The sequence below is a fragment of the Ixodes scapularis genome, unplaced genomic scaffold (genome assembly GCF_016920785.2).
Source record: "Ixodes scapularis isolate PalLabHiFi unplaced genomic scaffold, ASM1692078v2 PGA_scaffold1__304_contigs__length_218370807, whole genome shotgun sequence".
Classification (NCBI taxonomy): Eukaryota; Metazoa; Arthropoda; class Arachnida; order Ixodida; family Ixodidae; genus Ixodes; species Ixodes scapularis.
This window is the reverse complement of record NW_024609846.1, coordinates 201,356,406-201,374,993: the sequence shown is the minus strand read 5'-3', so window position 1 is coordinate 201,374,993 and position 18,588 is coordinate 201,356,406.

Genomic DNA, 18,588 nt, shown 5'->3' with positions numbered 1-18,588 from the left:
TCCTGCTACTCTTTCAAGTCAACCACCGCCAGGCTCTTGCTGCAACGGACTGTGACTCAGCTTTGCCGGTCGGGTGTACTGTGTACGCTAAGGCAAGAGAGACGGTTAGCAGCGGGCATTGGATGTCAGCAAATAATAACTCAAGAAATTCCTACTTAAGGACCTGAGGCAGAAGATGCTCTGACTCCACTCCTGGAACGTTACCTAGTTCGAGTACTCGACTATGCAACACTTCTCAGAAGGGAAAACAGAACGCATAAGAAAATAGTTGTGAGATTCGGAAGGAACCTTGGTCAGCATGGTAGCAATTCCCCAGCACCTCCTTGGGCCTGGTGCCCTCAGAAGTGAAAAAAAAAAATGCGTTGAATTTTTTTTTGGCCCGGGGGTGGGGGGGGGGGGGGGGGTAGTATTTCTAAAAAAATGTAACGAAATACATTTCACCCTGATTGTATCGCAATACAAAGGAACGTTCAAAATGTATTCCGATACAGGAATACAGATACTGATGAAAAAAATGTATCACGATACAGAAATACAGATACGAAATGTATTTCGAAAATACTATTGCGATACATTTGTATCGCGATACTGCCCAACCCTGATATATATATATATATATATATATATATATGTATATATATATATATACCGGGTGTTTTAATTTTTTTTCTTGCAGATTTGTTCTAGAAAAAGCCGTGAAAGCTACACTTATGCGGTGTGTGCGAGTTAGTTATACGCCCAGAGGGACATTATGTGGATGGCTAATCTTTGCGATAAGTCGGGTAATTAATTAAAAGTCACAAATTAAGTTTTTAATTAGTGAAAATAGACATATGGTTCCAATTAGAAACATGGTGAGCGTCGTCCAAAACCCCTAAATCAGTAATTCTTAGAAAAACTTTGAGCGCGTGTGAAGCGCAGTAGTGCGCTGAATTTATCACTCGTGGAACAGGTACACCCGTAAGCGATATGAACGTGAACAGCCTTCCTGTTTTTGACACTCCCGCAAGTTTTGGAACAAGCTCTGTTCCAGAAGAGGGCTAGAACGCAAAGTTTAGACCCCCAAGCCACGTACCATTGGACGCGTTGAGAGTTAATATAGCTTTAGGGAGCCGTAAAACAGGCAAGAAACCAGGTAAGGTGTTCACCTTCATATTGCCTGCGGGTGTACAAGGCTGGGGCTAGATAAGAGACGGAAAAATTGCGCGGGGGCCTTACCGAAACCGCTAGCTTTGTACCTGCTCCACGAGTGGTAATTTTAGTGCACTACTACGCTTCTCATGCGCTGAAAGTCTTTCCGAAATGACTGATTCAAGGGTTTTGGATGACGCTCAGCAAGTTTCTTATTGAAACCATATGTCTATTTTCGCTAATTAAAAATTTAATTAGTGAATTCTACTTAATCAGCCGACTTATCGCAAAGATTAGCCACCCACATACGGTGCGGAGTGAATTATACGCCCCGCCCCCTGGGCGTATAATTCACTCGCACAAACCGCATAAGTGTAGCTTTCATGGCTTTTTTTAAAACAAATCTGCAAGAATAAGAAAAAAAAAACTATATATATATATATATATATATATATATATATATATATATATATATATATATATTAAATTTTGTTCCAAACTTGTGTGCTTTTTGTACTGAACTAGAATTAATAAACCAATTGAAAATGAAATTTTGATCAATTCGTTTTTGTAGCACTAAAGTTTTAGCTATCTTAGTGTATAAAATAATTGTGTAAAACAAAATCTGTAAGGTGAATATTTTACTTCTAGTTCAGTACTTTTCAACAGCTATGTAGGTGGCAGGAATAAAAAAAAATCATTGCTTATATTGCCAGGTTAAGGAAATAATAGTACCTATGTACAAGAAAACACTGGTTCGAGATAATTGAGTTCAAAGAAAAAGACAGGTGAATAACAAATTGTTATTGGCACCAACACCCTCAGAGTTATTTGTTCAATAGCCACCAGCTGGGTAGTCACTGTTAGAGTCATGTCTTCGCTTTTCGGCTTGTCGCCTTGCTTGCCGGGCCTCTTTTGTGGGCTCTCGTTTCGTTCGGTCGGCAAAGTCTGTTCAAGTGACGTCAACTTCCCTCAGCCATTTGATAATGTTCCATCCATGGCTCAATCCACAGGACTTTAAAATATTGACACGTGCGATGCTTGTACCAGTGAATAAAAGAAAAGTACCTAAATTGCCATTCTGTCATTAAAAAAAAAAGAAAGAAAAAAGGCGCTTGAAAGTACACGCGTGGAAAAAAGTGCACATCCTCCTTTTTATTGTCCTAGTTAAAAAAAAAAAAAAAAAAAAAAAAAAAAAACGCTGTGAAATTGTTGCAAGATCATTTTAAGATGTAGCTCATTCCAAATATGCTTTTAAATCTGATGATAATTTTAATTTTTGGAGCATATGTCAATAAACAAGTAGCGTATCTCAAAAGAGGGCGTTGCTACCCATTATTTGCTTTCAGAAAAAGCGTCTTCCAGTCCCAAACTTACTTTTTTTTAAAATATTGTGACAGTGTAAAATGTGCAGAAGAAATTCCATATTTCAAAATGCGAAAAAACTAAAATGGCTGTTTGTTAATTTTTTTCTTACCATTTAAGTGCATACTTTTAGAGTCTAGACCAACCACCTGAGGATTTTTTTCGTTAAAAACTGGGTATTTTGTTTTATGTTCAGTATTGTAAATTTTGTTCAAAAACACAGTAACAAATATTAAAAAAATATTTGTATATTTTTTGTTTTCCTTACTTCTAACGTACTTCAGTTTTAAGGGGGATTCACGTGCTCGTCACTCAATGGACAAATTTCGCTACACAAACCTGTTTCAGGAATGCATCAAAGTGTTTAATATTTTTGAGGTTCTATATAAAGACGCAACGAAGGTCGTACCACCCATATATTTTCCCCGGAGAAAGCTGTAAATTTTTCATCAAAATCCATAAATATCACAATTCTTAGTGTTTTGAGCGAATTTTGAGGCAATTTCAAATTGCAATCACTAAATGACAAAACTGACAAAACGAATGGTATTATGTACTAGAGGTGTCTTCTATCTTAATTTTAAGACCCTCACGGGAAGCCTAAATGTCTTTTTGTTTGTGTATTGGCGCAAATAAATTTGACAGGGCCGTTTTCGCTAGATTTATTTTCAATGGGTTCAACAAGATGGCGATACCATGCACTAAAAAAGGGAATGTTCTTGCAACCCTTGTCCCATATAAACGGACGGTACCAACTTTCATAAGCGGCAGATGGCAGAGTTGTGCTACTTACTAATGTAGATAAGGCACGTCTGACGGACTAAAAAAAAGCAATCGGGGTGTCCTTTGCCTCAGTGCAAAACCTCAGTGTTTTTTTTTCATTAGTTTTTGATACTTGCTTTAGCTGTTTCATGAGGTATATCTCACAGTTCTCAAGCACCTCGTAAAAGTTGTTGGGGCCATCAGTTAGACGTCGGTTATATATGTGACAAAGGGTGTAATGGCTGCACCATTTTTTTAGAGTGCAATACCAAATTCCTCAAGCCAGAGCATTTGCTGTTGTTGTTGCTGTTTTCTATAGCTTGCACGTACGGTGACTCAGGGCACGAGTTCTTTACTTCACACCGCCGAGATCAGTTTTGCGTTTTGCCGGAGAATGGTTCGTGGGAGATTTCTGTCTGCTGTACCACAGAAAACATAGGAACAATGAGAGGCGAGGCATATATGACGTAGTGATGCCATGGCATCGTTCTGGGTCTCGCTGCCGCGCGACGAGCTTTCACTTTCAATCTAAAGGCTGGACTCTGTGAGTCGAATGTGCTGCAAAACAATGGACGAATTTTGCCCGGCGGCTTTTGCTCTTCGCGTGGCATCAGCAGGATGGCTTCTATGTCGCGCGCAAAGCGAGCGTGCCGTCGGGCGACGTCCGTCAGTTATTCGTCGCATAATTCTCTCCATGGATTTCAGCCTTTAGAGTGACCGCGGCCGATGCCACGACCTACACAGCCAATCTAGCGGTAAGGACGTCCCACGTAACCTCGCGCTCCGTAAGTGCCTATAGGTTACATTGAAGGATCCCACGCCTCAGTCAATCCAGCACTGACGGGAGGTAACCGTCCGGGTTTGTCTTATGATTCCCGAAGCTTTAGGTCAGGTTGTGCTGAATTTGTTGCTATAGTTAGTCTGCAATAGCTCGCTGCATCGGCGCGGTCATATGCTCCTGAAAATAAAAGGCAGGCGCGCGGCTGCGCTAACAAGACAATGCGCGTTAGCATCGTACCACTACGTCCTTCATGCATCGCCTCAAAACCATTCTCTGCATGAACCATGGATCTCAAACACGCGGCCCGCAAGCCACCCGTGGCTGCGAGTTCTTTTCTTGTGCCTCGAGCGCGCGCCATACAAATTAGTTTTATATCGTCGATTCCTTTCCTCTGGAAAGGGAGCTAGTCTCATATAACGCATTGATGGACAAAGAACGTGTTGGTGCGGGTCAGGATTGAAGAAATAATAAACATGTGAGACAAGAACGACACAGCCGCATCTTTCACCTAGCAGCGGACCCGCCTACCCGGGATCCTGTCCTAAGTGTCCGGCCCCTGTTGCTACGCCAGATGCTCGTCGTCTTGTGTGGCTCTGTTGCGGCACCGAGACCACCCGTGAGAACGTACTCAGTGAGGCCGGACTAAGGGGTGACCCACACGAACACCCGATGGGTGAATGACGGCAAGTTCTACAAGTCGCTGCTGCAGTTCCTGCACGATGTTAGACTACACTCCCTTTTTTTAAAACCTTTCAAGAGTATGCCGTGTAAAACATAGTACAAATTAAAAAAAAAAAAAAAAAACGAAAAACAAAACAATTTGCAAAGGACATATAGGATTTTCCAAGGAGAGCATCCTATATCGTGTTCACACATTTTGCAATACCCTGTTTTCATTTGAACTGAGCAATGCTTTATCTAAATGTTGGCTTGTCGTTCCTTAATCGCGTAGATCAACCGGAACGACAATATGCCAGCACTAGACTCTAAAGGTACGTTTATACTCCAACGTAACGTCGACGGGCGTTGAGTAGCGCAGCGCGCACAGATACTGATTGATCGCCGATATCGAGTTTCTGGTTGCCGGTCAATGAAAGGCGCGCGTTCTGCGCTACGCTGCGTTCACTGCGCTCAACGTCGGAGTATAAACAGTCCTTACGCGCGAGCTTAGTTCAAAGAGGCAGCTCAGCTGCATGAACTTTTGCTCAGCAGGAACGACTGCCAAAAATAAAGCTATCAGGGTGTGTTTCTAGGCATCAGAAAATACCTTAAAATACAAGTCCTTTCTTATAATGATGCTATAAAAATTGTCAGAAAAGCAGACAAATAAAAATGATATCTGTTTCGTGACTGGTGACCCTTGTAAAGAGTGCGACAGGTGAACGATAGTGAGACTGCTCTTGTTCTATTTAAAACTTCCAGTGCATTGACGGTTAAATTATGGTTATCATATCAGGCGTAGGCCCAAAATAGACGTATATGCAAATCAACGCTAAACGCGTCGCTAAAAAAAAAAAAAAAAAAAAAAAAAAAAAAAAGCCGGCGATATTACAGAAACCAGAGAGCTCTAGAAAATCCCTGAGGTGTCGTTGGGAGGATCGGCTTCTTTGCAACGTAAAATACCATTGCTGTTGTTTTGTTGTTTTTTGTCCTGATGTATAAAAATATTCCTGTCCCCCCCCTCTCCCCTTGCAAACGCTGAAAACGCGAGTGCAAACCAACGCACAACAACATAAGTAAATAGGGTGTTCACAAAACATGTTTGTACTGTTCGAACGTGGTTCCAACATCAGAACCAGTCGGAGATCGGATCTCCTTTTTAACTATTTTGCTCGTACCCCCGCGCCGGCCGTTGGCCCCTGCCGGTCGAGGCCAACGCCGGGCGAACGAAATCTAGCTCTCCTTGACCAATGGCGAACAGTCCGTGGCCCGAGCCGCCCGCCCGCCCGCCCCCCCCCCCCCCCCCCCCCCCCCCCCCCTCCCCCGAGCGCTCGACCTGCATGCCCAGCTGCGAGCATGCAACTCGTTTCTACAAAGGAAAAAATCTGCACCATCTGTGAGGAAAAGGCTACAAATAAATGGCGGGTGAATCATCATTAAGTCTTCATATGGTAGCGTCTTCTTGAACATAAATTGCGAACCTCTGCTTTTTAGAACAATTTTAACGCATCTGAACTCTAAAAGCAATCGTAAATCCATAACACAACATATTGGATAATTTATAAGAATAAATTACATTCTGAAAACGGTGCTTATCATGCAATCTCGTTTGAAACCTATTCAAAAAGCAAAAATGTAAGCTTTAGGCTTTGTTTTCCGCAAAATCTGAAGGTGTCGAAAAAAATTTATTGCACAAATATTTTGGAAAAGGTACTTTTACATCACCAATAACACATACAATCTTTTTAGACCTAATCTGTGAGGTTGAAGTTATCCCTGGATTGTTTGGAGTGGAATGACCAAACAGTCTTAGCTGAGACGCTGACTCTAGCGAACCGGCCCTGGTAACCCAAGTCCAAAATTGATATAAATCTGGATTACGAGATGAGAAATTTCATCACCCAGGCAAAGCGGAAGCCAAATATTCCCAGGATGTTTCTTGCGAGGGCTGAGGTGATGAAGCGGCGACGATGTTGAAATAGCCGTTTGACCGATCCGCTTTGCTCCGAGAGAACCCAGAATGCGAACGTATATAGGTACCAAACATAGCAAGGGTCGGGGGAATTTCCTCGGCTGGAAACATGATGGACACTGATCGACTGCGAAAGATTGCGATTGTGATGTAACCTCCGGTAGCTGGACTGAAACGCCGCGGGTGTTCGAGCGAGGACAGGCAGAGAGGAAAAAAAAAGTAATAATAATTAAAAAAAAAAAAAAGATCGATGGAGAAGATTATAGACAATTCGATCAATGACTAGTATAATCTCCTCTCGCTCATGGGCGTCTCTTCCTCGGGAGAATATATAGCGCGGATGGACGGCTCCCGAAAGGCTCGTGTATGATCAAGCATCGCGTGCTTCCTTTGACCGGGCCACACCGCATTCTAACCTCACCTACGGTGAAGGTTGTCTCGGAGTACTTTGTGGTAACTATGGACCATTGGTTGGCAGCAGCAGAGTGTCCAATCAAAACCTAACCTAACCGAATACCAGAACAACTGAACCGAAATTGTCACTGTTATCATGAAACTGAAATGGAACTGAACTAGAAAAAAAAAAAAATGTAACGGTAACCGGTTCAGAACACCTCAACCCAATTTTTTCTCTTGTTAATACTACACTTTAAATAAAAAAAGAAAATGGAAGCTGTATATATATATACATATATATATATATATATATATATATATCTATATATATATATTTTTTTTTTTTTTTTGCCAAATCGTTACTTTTAGAATAGACACTTGCAAAATCAAAGCGATCCTAGCGGCGTTCTACCACGGAGAGCATCTCGGGAACCGATAAGTCACAGTTTCGGTTTCGATTTGCCAACCTCACTAGACGGCCAGAGTTTGCACGCAGGGAATCACAGGACTATCATAGCAGATGGAAGATGAGGTATACTGGGCCCGTCATTCTGTTCCATCGAGTCATCAAGGTCCTAGGCTTCTTAAATGATCCGTGGGTCCGAGAGGGTCATTCTGCACTCTGGCGTTGTAACCAGGTCGCCAGGAAGATATGGGACGCGGCCGGCCTTGCTCCTATCTCCTCGCTAAGTCTAGGCAGGTCCTTACGACCGCAGGAGGTCCGCGTTTTCATCAGTGGCTCTCACAAATGTGAATGGCCGCAATGCAAGGGAGCACTGACTTTATCTTCATGCAGCGCCGATACACTACCTCCTCAACGGGGCGATCGATACCGAAACCATGTCACTCCTCTCCATGGCCAAAGAGGTACCATAATGCCACTCGCGGAGTGTGGCGTGCAGGTTTTTTGCAAGTAGTTCATTGTAATGTAGCAATGTATAACAAGTGTGGGATTTTATGGTGTGTTTTTATTGACCACGACCTCCTCTATTCTTAAGACCACGTCACGCGCGAGTGCCACACAGCCCCCGCCTAGAGACCGCACTGGTTTGCATTCCTACCGAGAGGTGGCGGTGCATCCCTACTGTTATGCTAGAGAGCCTAGATTGAAGACAGGGTTCTTCTCAAACCGTGGGGAGCCGTTTACAATTTAATGGCAGACACCTCCCTCGCCGATTGGTCGCAAGTGCGCATGCGCTGCGTTGTCGCGGGGCGAGGAGGAAAGCGGACGGAAAGGCGGAGACGTTCGCAAGCGACCAACACGTTCGTCACCACTCCGCAGCTAGTATTATAATAGAAACACCTTAGTTCTGCTCGTGCTTCTGCTTCTGATTTGCGCGAGGGCGTCCACGGCCCACGTTTATCGACAGCGCGAGCTGCGTTCCCGTGTTCACTAAGCATTTTGCCGAGTAATGTGTAGTATCTCTATGGTTTTAATTCTGTCCGACTGATGTAAGCGAATATCTAGATGTTAACGCGATGGCTTACTGGTGCGCACAGTTTCGTAAATCGGACCGGGAAAAACCTGTGGGTGTTAATCGTAAAACACATGAAAGCAAATATCGCGTCGCTTCGCACCGCTGAACGGCATAACCATGACAACTGTTGCTGTTATTCCTGGTATCTATAGTAACGCCGTGCAGGGGTGTGGGATGCGACGCGATTTTGACTCACGTGTGTTTCAGGCTTTAGCTTCCACGAATTTCCCAACACTGCGGTCCGGGACGAATAGATCCAAGCCATTAACCATAAAGGTGACAATCTTTTCATTTTGTTGAATTACCTGAGGATGGGGCGAAAACCCTAGGAAACATAAACCGCGGACGAGAAAAAAAAAAAGGCGACAGGAGGATAAAGTGTCAGACTCTGCTAACAGTGTATTCAGTAAGAGGGTGTTTTGAGAGTAATGCCCTTCATTTGGTGAGTTCGTATGAAATAATCGGGCGAAAGAAAATTATTCATAAACAATATGCGACCGCACCGGTTGCGCACATGCCCATTATCCCAAGCGCTTCTAGCATCCCTTTTAAACGTACGTTGATGGATGGATGGATGGATGGATGGATGAATACGGCTGAGCCCTTTGGATCGGGCGGTAGCTTACGCCACCTAGCCATTTTGTTTTACCATTTAAGCTTAGAATATTTAAATGTGAAATCTATATTCACTCCGCAGTGCAAAGAAAGTGAGGCTATGAAACCCCCTTGCCATCAGTGGATAAGAAAATATCTAGTTTTCTCTCGATTTCTGCCACCATTCACTTAATCTTTGCTTGGTAATCTCTACAGTCTTGAAATCCACTCTCCCTTCGCTGTCTCTAAAACCCAATGACTTTATTAAATCTATGTTGTCTTCGGTAGGCATAGGGTGAAGCCCTTTACAGTAGAGTATCAAGTGCTCAGCCGTCTCGTCCTCCTCTCCACAAGCAGTGCACACTGTATCAATTTCCTGGTACTTCACTCTGTATGTTCTGGTTCGCAGAACACCCGTTCTTGCCTCAAACAGCAATGAGCTTCCCCTAGAATTGTCATAAATGCTTTCTTTGGCAATAACTCTTTTGTTTAATCTATAGCTTTCCAGAGCCGTCTTTGTCTGCATTCCCTCTAGCCACCAATCTCTTTCTGTGGCCTTAACTTTCTTCTTAACTGAGACTTGCTCTTCCGTATCTTCGCTATAGCCCAAAAACTTTCCTCTTAATTTCCTAGTGCGCTGTCTCCACTTTGTGTCTACACTCCTCATGTATAAATAGCTGAAAACCTTTCGTGCCCATTGCTCCCCGTCCATTTGCCTCAACCTATCCTCAAATTCTACCTTGCTCACCGCTTCCCTGCTCTCAAATGATGCCCATCCCATGTCTCCTTGTACTCCCTGGTTTGGCGTTTTGCAATGTGCCCCCAAAGCCAGTCTACCTACTCCGCGCTGTTTTATTTCTAGTCTCGCATGCACTTCGGATTTCATGCATAGCACTGCGTTTCCAAAAGTCAAGCCAGGCACCATGACCCCTTTCCAAATCTCTCTCACCACCTCATACCTGTTGTAATTCCAAAGTGCTCTATTTTTCATTACAGCTGCATTTCTGTTGCCCTTACCTATTATATACTTTTCATGGTCTCTGAGATATTCTGCACCATCACATATCCATACTCCTAGATACTTGTATTTACTAGCTCTCTCAACTGTAATATTCTGTATCTTCAGCCTCTCAACTTCATCCTCGTTAAAAATCATGACTGCCGATTTTTCGCTACTGAATTCTAAACCTAATTCCTCTCCTTCCCTACCACAGATGCTCATTAATTCCTGCAACTCTGTCCTGTTGTTAGCCATTAGTACAGTGAGCAGCTGAGTAAGGGCGCCATCTAGTGAGACGGCACGAAACTATATCCGCCTCATCAGGGGACAGTGGTCCCCGTAGGCGTGCACCGCACCGGGTGATGACGTTTTTCTAAGAGGACGTCGCGGTATTGACACTCTCGTGTCACGTGATATTATGCGACGTGGTCACGTGCCGTAACGGTGTCAAGTTATGCTTTCGAGCAACATGACGTCACGTGAAATAGTATGACGTGAGAGCATAATGTGACGTGACAAGTTTTTGCGTGATCCAGGGCTTTCTAATTTTTCTATTTACACTTTTGGATCGCAAAGGAAATGATGCGTCATAATAGTTCTTTAGTGTTTCGTAAAATACGTTATAAGATATTTTGCGGTTCCTTTCACATAAGACATTTTCCCAGTTGTGTTCAGCAATGAGCCATACAATGTACTCAATGCTTCCTCTGATATGTAACGGTAGATTAGTGAAACCGGTTTATTATTAGCCTTTTTTATTTTAGGCAAAATACAAAAAGTGGGCATATGATAATTTTTTCCAGCAGTACCCAGGTAGTATATCATCCGACTGAAGGAAAGTTTGTTACGGATGGATCTAATAATGTAGATGAAGTAGATGTTAGGCGGGTGAGAGTGTGAATTCTATTGTAGCATGCAAAAGGCTGGATAAGAGTTGGGAATTCTATCTGCTGCGTATTTTCTACGAGTAATTGACTGTTTATGTCCCAAACAAGGATCATTTTGAGATTAAGGGTGCTTGCATATTGTAAAACAGAACCAACGAATTCTAAAAAAATGCACGTGAGGCGCGCCGCTGAAACAATTACAGAAGTATTGGCACGAACCTTTCAGCATTGAAAGTGTTAACCCGGGAGCGATGGGGGATGAAATAAAGGAAGTTGGAACGAAACTGGATGGCTTTCACCAGGAACGCTAGCGAGGAGCAGCTGTGCGCGCGCGGGCAGATAAGTTTTTGTTAGGTGAACAGCCCAGTCAGCAGGCTTTGGGTGTTTTAAAAGAAATACGCCACAACAAAAGAGATTCCCGCTATTTACCACGAAGGCGTGACGAGCAGCGATGAGGAGTTTATTGAACACGTTTTTTTTTTTTTTTTTTTTGTTATTCCTCGGAGTGATTTGGCGGCGTAGAAAAGTCTTTAAAAAAAGATGGCCTCGAAACTTTGTTGGAAAGGATGCCTAGGCTCGCTGACAACATAAAATAGTGGTTAGAAGAGCCAGTGATGCTCGAGGAGATTAATCGCGCCATAGACGGTTTGTCATCCCACAAAACGCCGGGACCTGACGGCTTTACTGGAGAATTTTATCAAACATTCAAGAGCTCGTTGTCCCCTTTATTTAAAGAAGTGATTCGCGAGGCTTACTCTCTTTATGCGTTACCACCTTCGTTTTTACAAACGCACACTGTAGGGGTGATCCCAAAGACGCCTGACACGATTCAGGCGAGACGCGTCACCGAATATCGACCAATTACGTTATGCAACGTTGACTATAAAATTTTTGCGCGAGTCTTGACCAGCAGATGACGGCATGTAGTCAGGGAGTTAGTTGGTGAACACCGAACCTGTAAGATCCGGGGGCGATGCATTAAAAAAAAAAAAAAAAGCCATGTTGCGCGTATTAGTTTCAAATCTGTCGCTAACGGAGCAGGTCAACTAGCCACTATACAAGTCGATTTCCAGAAAGCCTTCGACGTCGTGCAGCGTGATGTGCTCTGGGATGTTTTAAAGCGAGCAGATGTTGGTAACGTCATTTTTGACGGGATCCGTAGGGCGTACGCCAGGTGCATCACCAAGTTGGTATTGATTTATTTTTTAACTCGGAAAATATCCGCGACGGCGTCTGGGATGCAGGCGTGTCCCTTGTCTCCTTTGTTGTTCGCTTCGTATTTGGAGACTTTTTGTTTAAGTATAATTCAAAGCAAGGATGTGAGAGTTTTTTTTAATAGGTTCCATAGAAACAAAAGTTCTGTCTTACAAGGACGATATCTCGCTGTTGTGCCTACGAAAAGAGTGTCGTGGAAGCTTTCAGACTTTGCACGTCGTTCTGCGTGCAACGGAAGCTGCGGTTATTCTAGACATATGCCTTGGTCTGTGGCATGGGACGTGGGCTACAACGCCAGCAATGTACCAAGGGATACGATGGGACACTACCCCGCGCAAATACTTCGGGGCCCTGTTGCAGCACAAGAAAAGCACAACACCCTACTGATAAAGTGCAGAAACTCGGGAAAAGCACATGGGGGTCGCGCAGCAGCTATTTGTCTATTTTTAATAGAGCAATCGTATGTAATGTGTTTTTAACATTTAACATGGTATGTTCTTCAAGTCCTATGGTGTACGCGAAGCCGCATCCAGAAGATGCATCGAGTCTTCGCGCTGTTTGTTTGGTTGTCGGGGAGCGAACCGATGTGCCGCGATAATCTTTTTCGCCGTGTCTCCAAAGGAGGGGTAGGGCTCGCCCATCCTTTTGTTCGAAAAGCGGTTCCTCGTTTTCTTTTCTTACGCGATCAACAGAATCCACTGTTGCAGCGTAATGATCCAAACACGCCTAGCTGAATTTCTTCCGTCTTTCCTCGTGTCCTCAGGGGTGGATCCGCCCACATAGATAGTTGGGTTTATAAAAAAAGTCGCAGACTCTTTTGATTTTTTGGCTGTGAGATTTTCAACGGATTATTTGTCAACTGTAACGCGCACAAGATTGACCCGCGACCTCCTTGACTTAACTTTTTCGGTGCCCCTTTACCGGCTGCCGTGTGTGGCGGGTCCTGGACAGGATGTACTGGTCCGTGTTAAGAAAATGTGTGTGCCGCCGCCGGTACAAACGTTTTTCTTCCGCTTACATACTGCCACCTAGCGAGACAAGGTGCGGTTTCAGGAGCGTGGCATGTACGTACGTTCCTTGTGGTGTAAATTGTTTGTTGTGTCAACAGCCTGAGACTAATGAACACGCGTTCCTGCATTGCCTAGCCGCTGTCTTCTTTGGGACGTTTTACAACGGACCCTGAAAAAATATATGTGCATTGCTGAATAGACTATTTGCAATCTTCCTGTGGAGGAAGGGGAAACTGTGCCGTACGATCGGTTTGGATTGTATAGTCTGTGGAAGTCCCGTCTGGCTGTACGGCATGCTGAAATCAACCCAAAGCCAGTGAGTTTATTTTTCATTTAAGTTTTTTTGACAGGTCGAGAGTGTTTTTGAAAGGAGTCAGACTCCGGGCGAGTGAGTCTGCCTGTTAGATGACCTCATAGGCATGAAGGAGTTTTAAAGGGATGCCGAACCGAAATCTGGATTCCACAAAGCACGCGGCAAAAGCGTGCAACGGTATGCTACAAACACCAAGACATCACTTATACAGCGATATCTCAAACGGATGACCGTTTTTTCAAGAAAAGGAGGCGGATTTGACAGAAATGTTCACGTCATGTTTCTCCGAGAAGGAGTGGGAATGGCCTCGCGTCTTCTCCGCCTCGCCGCCTTGAGGGAGCGAAGCGAAGAGAGGAGGAAACTAGGTATCTTGACGGTCACGCGCCTCGTCGGCCTGGTTCAATCTCGACCTCTTTTTCTAAAAATACGGGCGTCCATTCAAGATATCGCCTTACGAGTTGTGTTGTAGGGATCGTAGCGTCCGCCTACATCTCCTGAATTGTTTTTTCTGAAATCCAAATTTCGGTTCACCATCCCTAAGGGTCGCTACGACCCCCAGCGAGGTCACGCGGCGTTTTAGCCCCAGTTTCCTGCTCGTGCGCTGTGTGTAGTGCGTGTTTTCTGCGAAATAAAGAAAAAAAGTGTCTGCGTAACCTTCAATCAAAAAAAAAAAAAAAAAAAAAAACAGTTTGCGGGGCATGGTTTGGCTTGCAACCCAAGTGTCGTGGGTTCGAATCCCGCCTCCGCAGAAGTCATTCGCCTTCTGTAAGGCAATTGAAATACTTTATAAAGGGAAATTATTTGAGACACGCGGCGACCTTTAATTCGCATTTCACGTCACGTGTTTTTCAGTCACTTTCATTCCACTCGTGACGTCACGTTTCACGTGAGCGTTGTCGGTTGTCTGAAATTCTCGCGATAGGTCATGTGGCTCTGACGTCACGATCCTGTCGACCAACCAGGATCACGTGGGACGGGAAAATCTTGCTTTAAGAGGGCGCGGTACCTCTATTTATTCGTCCGTTTCAGCCACCAGATGGCGCGCGGCTCAAAACGTGGTTGAACGCGCAACTTCTAGATGGCGCCAGTATCGAGGTGTGAAAAGGCCCGCGTTATCCGCTGCGTGAAATAGATCCCGAAATGTGCCGTGTTCTCTCGGCGGAGGAAGTTTCGCCCTCCCTCGCGCCGCACGCGCTTGGTATGTACGCGCGGTGGCCGAGTCCGGCCTCTGCGCTGTGTGATGCAGTGGGTGGTGCTCGTTTCTGTTCGGAGGTAGGAATAAAAAGCCCGGTCCCCTTTTTTTACGACGCTCGTTTCTATAGCTTGTTTTTTTCTTTTTTTTATCTCAAGTGACCTACAGTACCGCCTGTTCGAAATCGTCCTTTGCGGTGAGCGATTGAGAGTCAGGTTAGCATTTTATTTGGGTCAGCACTACACGTTCAATGGAGACCTCGGGCGGCGATGTAAATATGCATTGCTCCCCAAAGTGTGTCTAAGGTGCGCAATGACAATTGGAAAGGGTATTGAAGGCGCGCGACCGTCGGTTGGTAAAATACGTGCGTTAGATTCACTTATTCAGTCTAATCATTTTTGCCAACGTCTTTTATCTGTTTCGACAAATGACATGGTCGAGTCTATTGATAACCTTAGCTAGATTGAACGTACCGAGTGTCCGGGCTTTAAATAAATTTGCTTTGTTTATGTGAATGAATAACTGTTTTCTCTTTTCCGTGCTCGGTGCTATGCAAAAATCGCTGAGATGTTATGGTAGCTCAGTGTGGCGGCGTTTTGCACGCTGACTCGCTATTGCATTCGCTGTGCACAATATGTGTTCAGATGGAATGTGCCAAATCGTATTTCCTATCGATATGATAGATTTACTTTGCTACAGTGTTAATTATATTTTCCTGATTTAAACTGGTTCGTCCCTGATCTGAGCCTAAGTTCAAATTCGAAGGGCAGACAGACTTAGCGTCGTATCAGCCGTAATGCGCAGAAAGAAATTGGTACCATGAAAGAAAAACAAAAGGATACGAGGTGGCTCAGTGTTATAGAAGTAATGAGTGTACAAAGGAGGCCATCGTAAGTGTTTTTTTGTTTTTTTTAACTCTCCGCATCGTTGGGAAACGCTCAAGGTACCAGCAAAGACAGCGAGCTGGCGTGAAATTTCCATCGAGCGGAAAACGAGTGTCATTTTGATTTCATCATGCGCTTTCATTTTGATATGGCTCAAAATGGGCGCGAAATAGTAACAGGTAAGGCAACACAATTTAGATGTTAGGTCTGGAGCACCGCCATACTCAGCCGTGTTGGGGGCATCTCTCGCGAGTCAATACGGCAAAGGTATTGCGCGTCGAACTGTACGTGAGAGTTATCCATTTCAGCGAAACCTTAATTTCGCAAAACTATTGTGGCTCGAGTCGTGGCTTCCAGTACTTGGAAGCCACGAGCGAGAAATAAATGACAGTTGATTGTGAAGGACAATCGCGACGTGGAAACCCATAAAAGAGAGTTCCAATAAGACGGGAGCTTCCCCTTCTCTTCAAGTGCGTGGGTTACGCTCTCAATCCTATACCTGTGGTAACACTGCAGGCTCCTAAAATTGCTTTGAAAACGTTCCTAATCGCAACAACTTTTTCTTTTTTTTGTCGAGGCGCTATTTTATTTTTTTTGTTATTTTTGTCTACCCTGATACCCCATCAGCGCAAAAACTACCATAAACTAAAAAAAAAAAAAAAATAGTGGGCATACAACGACTACGCACCCACTGGGACCCGAGTCAAGGCAGGAACAACTAACCACTAAAAGGGGAAAAAAATCATGTTCGCATACACAGACAGAACGCCTCCATCGAAAGAAATGAATCATGCGCTTGTTCTGCCAGTCTCGTTGTGCGTCTGTCAAAAGCCACAAAGGAGGAAGACAATCAGCGCCTACACCACTCCCCTCCCCCCCCCACCACCCCCAAAAAGAAGAAAAAAAAAGGTTTCTTGGGCGCGCGCGCGGTCGCCCAAGCGATGACCTTGGAAGGGTATGCGATTGTAGCACGTTGGCCCCCGGTTGTGCCCCTGTCTCAAATGCCACGGAAATTTGGAAATTTGAAATGTTCTTGTCCAATCGCATTTTTCTTTGGTTATCAACGCTTTTTAGCGTCATCACAAGACGTTCAACCCATAATACACTGGTGATTAAAAATAAGCACCGAAAAACATACACCGATTTTCGCTCAAAAATAAACACCGGAAAAAACATACCGTAATCATTACCCATGTCACCTTTTTGGGTGACATGTGAATTTCCAGAAGAACAGCGAGTTATCACTTTCCCCTAGGAATACCCTGACTACAGAGCAGGCGACCCGTTTTTCCCCGCGTTAGATTGCGGTGACCACGAATCGTACGGAGGTCACAGGACGTCCGTGAAAAATAAAAAGGAGGCAACAACGATCTACTCTGTGCACGCTTCATCCCCGATTTCCACGACCCCAAGGCCGAAGGACGTTTGTGTGAAGGATAACAATAAAATAAAACTTTGCGTCAAAAAACAAAAAAAAGAACCGTTTTTAAAATAAAAAAAAAACAAGTAGAAACAAGCACAACGCGTTGACGGACCGCGAGGTTGTGGAACACCTCGCGGTCCGCTTGCCACAGGACGGTTGTCTTCGACCCATAGCTCCAAGGTGAATTTGCCACTTGCGAAAACACGGAGACCTACCCAGCGAGAACCAGGAAAGCAAGACACGCACACTGACGCCTCGGCGTGCAGAATGAAACAGGATACGGGCGCGGAATACGGCCGCGGAAGAACACCTCGCACAGCGCCGATCCGGCTGATCTCCGAACGGACGATTTCGCATTTCGTGGACAGCGAGCGCCACCGCACGGGAGAGAGAGGTACCTTAAAAACGACGAAAACAAGCACCGACACCTTGGTTCTTTATATTTGCTGTAGTTACGGAACAAACCGACTTACATGAATAATTTGAATATTTAGAAGACATTAAGCGCAATACTTCTTATGTTTGAATTTAGATAATTTTGTAAATTCGCTCCGAACGCAAGAGTGCCGAATTAGCCGATTTTGACCATTTTCATGCTTTTTTAAAGAATATAATTAAATTTATGATGAAACATTTGTTGCGCTTAGTGTCTCGATAATGACTCAATGTCTTTAAGGCCGAAATTTTCAAGAAGATCCGCGCAGCCGTTTCTATCTGAGAATTTTTTTAATTTGGTGAAAAACCTCATGTATTCTCGATGGGGCTCTGAGGTGCGCCCCCTCTTAAGGTCTACCCACTGCCCTTCAATCAGAGCTCGACGTTCTGACGTCGCCACAACCCCTGCAAAAGAAGCAGACGAACTTGCGCTCCGCCGTTGTTTTCTCCGATCCATCCTAGAGGGCACCACATGGCCGTCATATTTACGACCTCTCCGCAGCAGCAGGAGTTGCGAAAAGAAGTGAGAAATCGGTCGCCGCGAAATCTGTCAGACAAAACGGCCGAGCGCGTCTCGCTTGAGCGGTTCCCGCTTGGAGTTGCCGGCGTTCATCGAAAGGAGAGATGTGTCAGAACGCCCAGCGATACACACGGGATGGAGCAACACGAAAGAGAGGACCGAGTGAGGGAAACGCTCGTATTTCATCACACGCCGCCTTCTCCGCAGCAACATTGGAGGAAATATTGGATTCCTCGCGGAAAGGAACACAATGTTGTAGTCGTGAGCTGACGGCGTCACAGCTGACGTCATTCCGGGGCTTAGGAAACAGGGCTTGCGGAAGACAAAAGGCAAGCGGAGAAGGCAGACGAACGTTGAGCGATCCTCTACCAGGCACGTAGCCAGGATTTTGTTTCGGGGAGGGGGGGGGGGGGGGGGGGGGGAGGAGAGTGCCCGCCCATGACAAAATGCTGTATGAGGGGGAGGGGGGAGAGGAGGTCCCAGCAAAATGGAAGATTTCGGGGGGAAGGGGGGGGGGGGGGGCCGCCCCCCTGGCTACCTGCCTGTCCTCTACAGAGACTGTTTGAACGA